General features: G+C 41.2%; 1 protein-coding gene across 1 annotated transcript in view; it reads left to right on the top strand.

Moving 5' to 3' along the window:
- The first annotated feature begins 702 nt into the window (after positions 1–702).
- Positions 703–9,536, top strand: part of sipa1l1 (signal-induced proliferation-associated 1 like 1) — an 88,896-nt gene continuing 80,062 nt past the window's right edge. The window contains exon 1 of the mRNA XM_028605059.1: positions 703–1,018. The gene's annotated coding sequence lies outside the window, so the exon portion shown is untranslated. The remainder of the gene's footprint in view (positions 1,019–9,536) is intronic.

Raw genomic sequence — 9,536 nt, 5'->3', positions numbered from 1 at the left:
TTCAGCTCACATAAAAGACATGACTTTTAAGATCCAGAATGTTACTATTTTGATTCAGTCTAACTGCACTCATCAGCCACATTTCCAGCCACAGTGAGTAGCCTAGCTATTTACAGCAAAACTGTTCTGATAAACCAACTGTGCATTGCATGCACAACACCAAATGGCAGTGAAAGTTACCAAGTGCGGGTAAAGAAAGTCAAACATCTAGCAGCTAAAGCCAGTTCTTGCAAAGTTGGTGGACTATATCAGGGCTAAAAGGAAAGTGAATATTGGACTTATTGGACAGATTTTCTTAAAAAATGGTAAAAAAATGAACCTTCAAGCTCAATATTGGATCGTTCTAAACAGTTTATCTACATGAGGTTCTACAACAGTATGACTGTGGCTCATTATGATGTCATAAATGAGTCACCTTCATCTTATAAATATACCCAGAATACCTGGTATCACACAATTCAGGTAGGATATTGCTTTCTGGTGGCTGTGCAGAGTTTAACCATCAACACCCAAACCTGCCACACCAGTTGCTTGAGGAGGGAAAACGTCGCAAAAAAAAAAATCCGATTCTGTTGCCAGAGCAACGCTCTTCCTCTCTCCCATCCGCTCCCATCCTTTCACCAGCAATCTGCCCGCCTGTGCATTTTGTTAAACTCTCGCGAGACTGCGCAGTCTACAACTTAGACCGCTCGGATTCGTATCGCGAGCATAGAGCCCATAGGAGTTGAGAGCATACTGTGGTTGAGAGGCGGTGACCTCATCGTCGTCGCGAGGCGGAGCGAACCGCTGCAACTTTTAGATGAACTTCTGATTTGAACAAACCGAGAGGCGGTCGGCGGAGTGCACGTCAACAACAGACGCAAAAGGTGAACAGATTCAGAGGTTTTCTGCTGCGAAGTATTTACAGCCGGTTCGTTTTTATCTTTACCGGCCGTGACGGTGTGTGTACGCCGGAGACTGACCAGCGAGAGCGTTATTTTTCCTCTCTTAAACGCCGACAAGGTGGAAATTAATAAAGGTGAGTGCACTCTCTCCTCCGTTGGTCTTCCCACTGACACAGGCGATATCAACACTGTTAGTTTTTAGTCACGTTTTCATGGTTTATTTGTTATCTGTGCATTTCAGCATTTGAGTAAACGTGCATGCTATCCATACAAAGATTTCAGGCAACGCTTCGGGGGGGAAAACTACACTAAAAAGTTATCTAGCAGTCGGATAATGTTAGTAACGGTACGGTGTGGTGTGTCACGGCTCATGAACCGTATGCCTTATTTTCTAGCTGATTTAATTAGCTTCATTTTAACGTGCTTGTAGGCTATATCAATAATGTCGTTAGCTAAACATTTCTATTTCGGGCCACCATTCAGTTAAAATGTTATGCCTCTCCAGACAATCCACAGTTTAAAATTGAGACACCGTGGCTCTTAAAGAAACAGGAACCACAGCAAAACGACGATCAGATAAATGTAATTGTTGTTTGGTTAAGTTCCTGCGGTATAATTGGGATGGCTAGCTGCAGTTGCTCTTGTGGGTTTCCTGTCCATCTCACCCTGGCTGACCATCTTTTTTTACTTGTGGACACAACCGTTACCAGAGGAAATACCTGTCATACTTCTGAAGCAGCTCTTTCTCTCCTGAAGCTCTTCGTGCAAAGTCGGGATTACACAGTGCAATTTGTTGTCGCGCATTGCAGTCTTTTGCATGGGTTGTTTGTTTGGACGTTGGCAGTGCCTTCACCAAATCTCTGGAAGGTGTGGATGCACGTAGAAATCCTGCAGTGAAGTGCGACGTGTGTTGTGTTTTTGCAGGGAAAGTTTTATTTGTTTCTCTGAAAACCAGAATTCTATCTTATTAAAATGTTATTAGTCATGCATAATCTGTTACTGAAGGACACGTTGCACACCTAGGAGTTTGCAGGAAATCACATATCAAGTTGAAGCATCATTTCTACCCAGTGCTCTGTCAAAACCTCTCATTAATCAAAATGGCCGTCTGTGTTGTCTAGTCAGATATGAATAGTGATGTAATTTAAGGGATTAATTTAAGATACATTGAAGTGATGAAGGTGCCATCAAGGCTTCCAACACAAAATGAGCAAACTAAATTCTTCAGATATATCTCAATATAGTGCACTCATTAAAGTTAGTTTATATGCAAGTTTGTTAGTCCATATGTCTGAGCTCTTCTCTCTATAATGACACCCTGAGAGGAATTCTTGTTATAAGTGTCCACCACCCCACCCCCTTGTAGCGGCTCTGTCTTCTGTTATTGCTGCTATCTTAACCTGTGGAGTCCTTCCCCAGGCTACCAGCTTCAGCCTCCCAGGGGGCTTACATACACACACAGAAACACAATGCTTCCTCCTTTGACAAGTCCTAAATGGACACGTCAAAGAGATCTCCTCTCTATTTATCGGGTGGCCGGGGTGGGCCAGATTCTCAACTTGAAGCACAACAGCGGCATTGGAGATATTTTCTCTCCGAGACAGCATTTCAACTGCTTTGTTTGCTTTCCTTTGGGCACTGCAGCCCCTGTGTCGGACCCCCTCCACCCCCCCAAAAAAACTCTCATTTGTTAGTAGTTGAACATCCCAAGCCATCAGCGCCCTCTTGTCTGTGCCTGTGAATGCTGCGGCTGAGCAGATCTGGAGGCTGTGTTGCATTTCCAATATTACGTAGGCAATTGAAATTGTGTGTAGGTGGCAGCGCACATGTTCTGCGACACATGTAGCTGCCGAATTAAAGGGGAGGTGGGAGAAAAGAAAAAAGGAAAGGGAAAATAAAAAATGTCAGGGTTGCTGTTGGGCAACTAAAAGATTATGAAAGGGCTTTTGAGATGTAGAGCAGCTGAAACATCTCTCTAGGTGTTCCTGGATTAAGCAGCTGGACTTGGCTTAAAAAAAAACAAAAAAAAACAAAAAACTTTTCTTTGAAAGGGCTTCAACCCTCTCCAGCGTAGGCACAGTAGGGGCTCTTATTGGGAGTTTCAAATGAAGATTTTTCCCGGGTGTTGTTGCTTGCAAGCAAAGTCTTTAGCTTTATATTTGTATAAGATGCACTTTGATCGGGATGTGGTTGCTCTTTCAAAAAAAAAATTAAAAATCCTCTAATGTGTAGCCTAGGCCTATCTGGAACAGGCAAGGCGTTTGGCAGTGCACACAAAGAGAAATCTGGCAAATGCAGGAAAAAGAGGACATTTCAATCTCACAGCTGGTCAGCTTGCACTTTCACTGTCTATATGCAATGCATTGCGCTGACAGGAGCTACAGATGGGGTCCTACCTGTTTACGATCTCCCACACTAGCCTCACTATGCCCCCCCTCCATTACCCGGCTACTTTCTTCCATCTCTGCCTCGTCCTCCCCTTCTGTCTCACTTCTGTTGCTATTTCTTTACTCTCCACCTCCCACGATTCCCTTCTCCCTCCTCCCGTCACTGACATTGCCTTTCTCTCTCGTCCTGCTTCCTTCCTGTTGTGGAAAGCATGTCAGGACCGACATTCTCATCATTTCTGTCCACATCCCTCACCTTATCTATCCTTCTCTCTTGTTCCCATTCCCCCTCCCTCTCTGTGGTCTTCATTTCTTCTTTTCTCTGCGTTTCTGTCTCCCTCCCCTTCTTCTCGGTCTCTCTGCATGCTGGAGATTGGAATGTGAGTTCCCTCCGTTTAAGGTCTCGGGGTGGGCTGTCTCCTGAGAAATACCAGCAAGAAATACTCGTTAACAGTGAATAGATCACATTGCAGGGCAGAATAATTTAATAAAACTACTAGGACCTGGCTGTGTTTTTCCTGCATAGAGATTTTTAAGGTGGCCTTCTTGCTCGAATACTGTGCAGATTTTGACCTTAACCTGAAGTTAATGACACCTATTTCAAGACCTTTGTGTAAAATGCATCTCTGCCAACTGCAACAGCAAAATCACTCTAGGATGGCTCTACGATGCCAGCTAATTAGCACAGACTATTATGAGCATAATTCACATTATTTGTCTGGTCTGACAGGAGACCGTACACTGGAAGAAATGGTCTGATGTTGGAAGGGAGAGTCAAGAGTACCACTGTAATGGATGAACTAGTGTCCCTCTCAAGTAGGCATGGGCTGGTATATACGATTCTGACGGTATGATAACCTTCAGCAAAAACCTCACGGTTTCACGATATTGCAATTACAGCTTTAAAATGTTTAGTTTTTTTTTAAATGTCTGGGTAAAAAAACTTATTTTTCTTCTCCATTGAACACAATAGGGCTGTCCTCGACTAAAGAAATCTTATACAATTTTATCGACTAATCGATTAGTTGATTTAATTGACAGAGCTGTGCGCTTTGAGAGGTGGTTAAGACTAGAAAAGCACAATATAAATGTAGTTAATTAATCATCTGTAAAACTGAGTTTCTCCACAATTAATCCTGCAAAAGCACCACTTTAAATCTTGTGTTTACCATAAATGTGCTCAGAAGTTTCCTGGAAATAAGTAAGCATGAATAAGCATAAAAAATGACTAATTGACTAAAGACATCTTAGTCGACTAAGACCAAAACGACCGATTAGTCGACTAATCGACTAAGAGGTGGCAGCCCTAGAACACAATGTATTTTATTTTTAAACACACTGCACACTCAGGGCAGACTGATATCATAAAGTGGCGTATGTATGACACGCCAATTATTATGCCATTTTCGTGTATTATCAAGATGCATTATCGCTATAATACGGCCGCCATTGACCTACATTACGTGTGAATTGTCACAGTAGTGCGTAGTATGAAAAGACGTAAGAATGGCAAGTTGGAAATTGGAAATTGATTTATTTGAAACAGGGACAATGCACAAATAAACATTAAACTTGTTAAACAAGAGAATATGTCTTGGGCCAGGTTATAGCAACAATTGCTAATTTCCACCTGTAGTCCCTTAAGTTAAGTTAAACACTTGTAACTCTGATGCATTAATTCAACTTATGATATCAACTTAGCTGTCTTTGTAAATGCCCTATTATTGATTTTTTTTTTTTTCCCTTTTTAAAATCTACCTTTTTTGGGGTCTTTCACTTGAGTGACAATATCGAGTTGCACTATGAATGGGGGGGAAAAAAAGTCATCATATGGAATTTCAGACTACTATCATAATTAACACAACTAACAAGTGAAGTCTATTTCACCACTAAACTGATTTTGACGTTTTTTGGCTGTACATATACATTTCATGTAGCCACGCCCACGTGTCTTGAATGACAATACAGCCAGATTAACTTGTAGCCTAATCATTATATTAATTCAACAGATAGTTGGGCTGTCTGGCTACTTTTGCTAAAATTGCAAAATCCCAAAAAGTATTTTTTAAATATTTGATCCCTTAAGACCAGAGTGCAGCGTTGTTAGGAAGCCTAGGTCTGTATGCTCTCTGACACTTTTGAAGTACCAGCCAGCATAATGTTTTCACGTAACAAACGGCCCTTGCAGTGTTTTCTCTGATATGTGAAATTGTCTTTTGATCCATGGTATTTTCCAGAGGATAAATTGGGAACCCTGTTGAGGCTTTCAGTTGGCTGTGTCAGGGCCTTTTCATTGCAGCCAGAGAAGGAAAAAGAGGGCATAAGAATAAACAAGTTAATTTTAGCCATTCCAACTGAGGTGAGGGGATTTAAAAGCCAAATCTTTCTCTGTATCGGATCCATTTCTCTTTCTCCATTTTCTCCTCTCTGTCTGGTGAAATAACTTCTTAATTAGGGCTGTAATAGTGGATTATAGCACATGAAAGCAGTGCCGATTATATAAAAAAAAAAAAAAAAAAAAAAAAGCCCAGATTTCAGTTGTGACAGATGAGCAAAAATCTATAAAAACATCATGAAACAATGAACAGACAGACAGACACTGTCCGCATTAACTAGCAAGCAAGCATAATTCTTACAATAGTACAAGCCAGGGTGGACACTTAAACACCAGCTAAAACCTACATTTTTACATAGATTGACAAGTACTTACGATACTGGCAATACAAACAAATTTTAGATAGGTAATCCAAAAGTGGCTTCTATTAAAAACATAAATATTCCTTCTAGTCTATCAAAGCCTATTAAGGACATAATAACATTGGAACCCTCTTCTCAAGCACAGCAGGCTGATAAAGCTAAACCTTTTGAAGATGACTTTTTGAACAAGGAAGAACCCAAGTTACATCTAGTGGAGTATTTCATCCTTCAAACTGTTGTTACCTTCATGTGGCCTTAATTGACCCCCTTTTAGGCTTATGCATTGATCCAAAATGTACCAGTGTTTGAGATTGATGTGCATGGTTCAACACCCATTCCATCTGGCATTGTGATTCTGCTCCTGCTCAGGGATCTGATGTAGGTATGACACTGCTCAGCTTTGGGTAAACGTGAAAGGAAAAACTCATGATAAATATTGGAATACCATGCTATTGGATAATTGTAGGATTGTTGTAACCTTGTTCTTCTAGCCCTCTAAGCCAAAGTGTACGTTGTTGGGGTAACTTTATTTTTTATAGGTATTTCACACAAAGTTGAGTAGGATTCTATGAGTTAGTTGTGATCTGTTATAAATAGTTTGCAAAACTGAGAGAACAGTCCCAACGTGGCAACTGTCTGGTTTGAAAATACAAGTGCAGGTGGAACATGTGTTCATTAATCTGCTTAAAAAATGGATTTGTGTGTAAAATGGATGATTGTCTCAAAATGTTTTCCTGTCTTCGACACCATGATGACTGTGCAGGAGAACTGTAAATCTTATCCCCAAACATGTACGGTAGCATTGCCGAAATTCCCACCAACTGCCTTGCCATCTGTCGTCAAGCAGACCGAGCTCTCACATTTCTGTCTTGCTGAATGACTAAAAGGATGTTGCTACTGTTGGCTGCCTGGGCTGGTATTACTGATGGAAGTGCTTTTCTGACCCTGTTGGATTTGTTAATTGTTGCTGTCTCTCCGGTGCTATTTGGGGGAAATTAGTTTGAGTGTGTGGAGCTCCAACCTGAAATTTATGCAAGCTATTTGTCAGATAATGACATAGCTATTTCAACACCCCCAATAGTTGAGTTGTGTTTCCTTTCAACTGTCAAGCGAATTTTAAGCAAACAATTGAAATGTTGCAAGAAATGCAAAAGCTGCGTTTCCATCAACTCGTCTGGAGCGAATGAACTAGGCTACAGCGTAGTTTTGTCATAAGTTGAATCTATAGTTGACGCGTTGTTGTAGTAGAAAAATAGCGTTTGCTAGCCGGCAACAATACATATTGCCCTGGCCATCTAACCGCATCCATGATAGAAAAATGAAGAGAAGTCTTCGGGAATTTGGTTTAATTGAGCAAGTTTAAATTGTTCTTTCATGTCCGTGCATCAAAATAGGTGAATGGAAACACTTGATATGTGATGTGATAGCCTGACAAGCTCACCAAGGGAACTCACCATTGGCAGGGCTCAGTCCGAGGGGCGGGATAAACGGTTGTCTTTCAAATTCCCTCTGCACACAATAGGATAGCGCTACAACCAGGCAGAGCAACGAAGGAGGTAGCGGAGCTAGTTGATAGATTCAACTTTTGACGTATCCGGCAAATTAAATTTGCTGCCGCCAGGGTGCGTCTAGATTTCTAGGCTAGTGATGTGATGAAGCTGTGATTTGATTGTTGTCAATATGGAACCAGAATTTCTCTTACAATTTCAGCAACAATTATGTTCAAGTTTAACAGCAATGCCCTCCAGTGGGCAAAGCTTCGGCCAGATAGGCATACATCTTTCAAGAAACTAAGTGAAGAATCATTTGAGAGATGAAAGATAATGTTTTGCAATTTTACAAAGAACAAGAAGAGATTAAAGTGCTCATATTATGCGTTTTGCTTTTTCCCCTTTCCTTTATATCTTTTCTGTGCATGTAATACGTTTACATGGTTTAAGTGAAAAAAGCCCAAAGTCCACCCCAAGGGGACTTACCATCTCCACCAGAAAACACTGTTCACAAACTGCTCCAAACAGCTTTATTGTAGCCCAGCCTTTACTTCCGTGACGACCGTGCTTCACTTTTTTAACACACGTTATAATGCTCGCCTAGCTGCTAGCGTAGCACGCCCTCATACTCTGCTTCTGACTGGCTAGTAGTCCTTACCTAGCTACTGCGCATGTGCGACTCCCAACAAAGATGGAATAGAAGTGAGATGCCTCACTCGGTAGCTAAAACAGAGAGCTCAACACACAGGGTGAAAAGAGGAGCTGCAGCAATGTGCAGTACAACACAATTAAACCATGTAAACCTATTCTGATATAACCTCATGAACCCGGCATAATATGAGCACTTTAAAGCACTTTTATTATGTAATAGGTTTTACCCACGGAAGCTCTGTAATTGGAAGTTTTACCCTTTAAAGCCTCGTTCAGGCAGATTTAGTTTTTCCGTGGAGCTACTGTGATTTTATTCCTGTCCGAAGCCTGTCCTGTTTCTCCCCCCATTTCTGTGTTAAGTTGAGCCCTAAAAGCTCTCTGTTTTTTGGCTTGCTTTTTGGCCTTTTCTTTAATGATTAGTGGACCTTCAACTGAAATATTTTAAGTCAAGGCCAACTAGTCGCTTTTTCTTTGCATTGTATTTTTGAGGGTCCTGGGCTATTTTATCAACTCTGCATGCAAACTGAGTTCTGTGGGATGCAATGAAAGATTTTGTTAACGTGAATAGAAATCCATTTACACAAACATAAAAAAAAAAGAGAAGGCACACCTACCGGCTCATCCATATAATGTATTTTTTTTTTTTTTTTTTTCAGCTGCTTTCTAACATTATATCTAGGCTCCAAACTGTGTTTGGTTAACTATATGTTAAAGGATACTCATACTCAACAGGCCTGCTGGTGATGCACAGAATATCCTGGAAAAGTGGTTATTAATCACTTACTATAATTGTGCACTGGCTAACATGCTGTCCAGAACAATCCAGTTACCAGGCAAGGAGCATTGCAATTTTTAGTTTTTTTTATCACCCATATGCCCCTGGAACATTTGTGTTCGCATCCAAGCATTCTGATGGCATGAGATATCCACTAAATTTGATGAATTACTCAGATACACACTGGAGAATAAGAGCATGGTCAATTGTATTACATAATGCGCACAGTTCAGTTTGGGGAAAAAGAACATTCCTGTCTTCTGCATGCACTGAGGACTATGACTGTGATTGGTGACTGAGGACTCTGACTGTGATTGGTGAATGCAACAAACTGACTTTTGTTTCAGGTTCCACGCGCTCGGTCAGAACGTGAAAAAACTGGTGCACCTGACTCCTGGAACGAATTACTCTGATACTCGTTTTGCAGTTGTTTTAACCGTGTGTGTGTGTGTGTGTGTGTGTGTGTGTGTGTGTGTGTGTGTGTGTGTGTGTGTGTGTGTGTGTGTGTGTGTGTGTGTGTGTGTGTGTGTGTGTGTGTGTGTGTGTGTGTGTGTGTGTGTGTGTGTGTGTGTGTGTGTGTGTGTGTGTGTGTGTGTGTGTGTGTGTGTGTGTGTCTGTGTGTCTGTGTGTCTGTGTGTGTGTGTGTGTGTGT

Source organism: Perca flavescens, chromosome 18 (genome assembly GCF_004354835.1).
Source record: "Perca flavescens isolate YP-PL-M2 chromosome 18, PFLA_1.0, whole genome shotgun sequence".
In the NCBI taxonomy this organism is placed as follows: Eukaryota; Metazoa; Chordata; class Actinopteri; order Perciformes; family Percidae; genus Perca; species Perca flavescens.
This window is presented reverse-complemented; position numbering and strand designations above follow the sequence as displayed.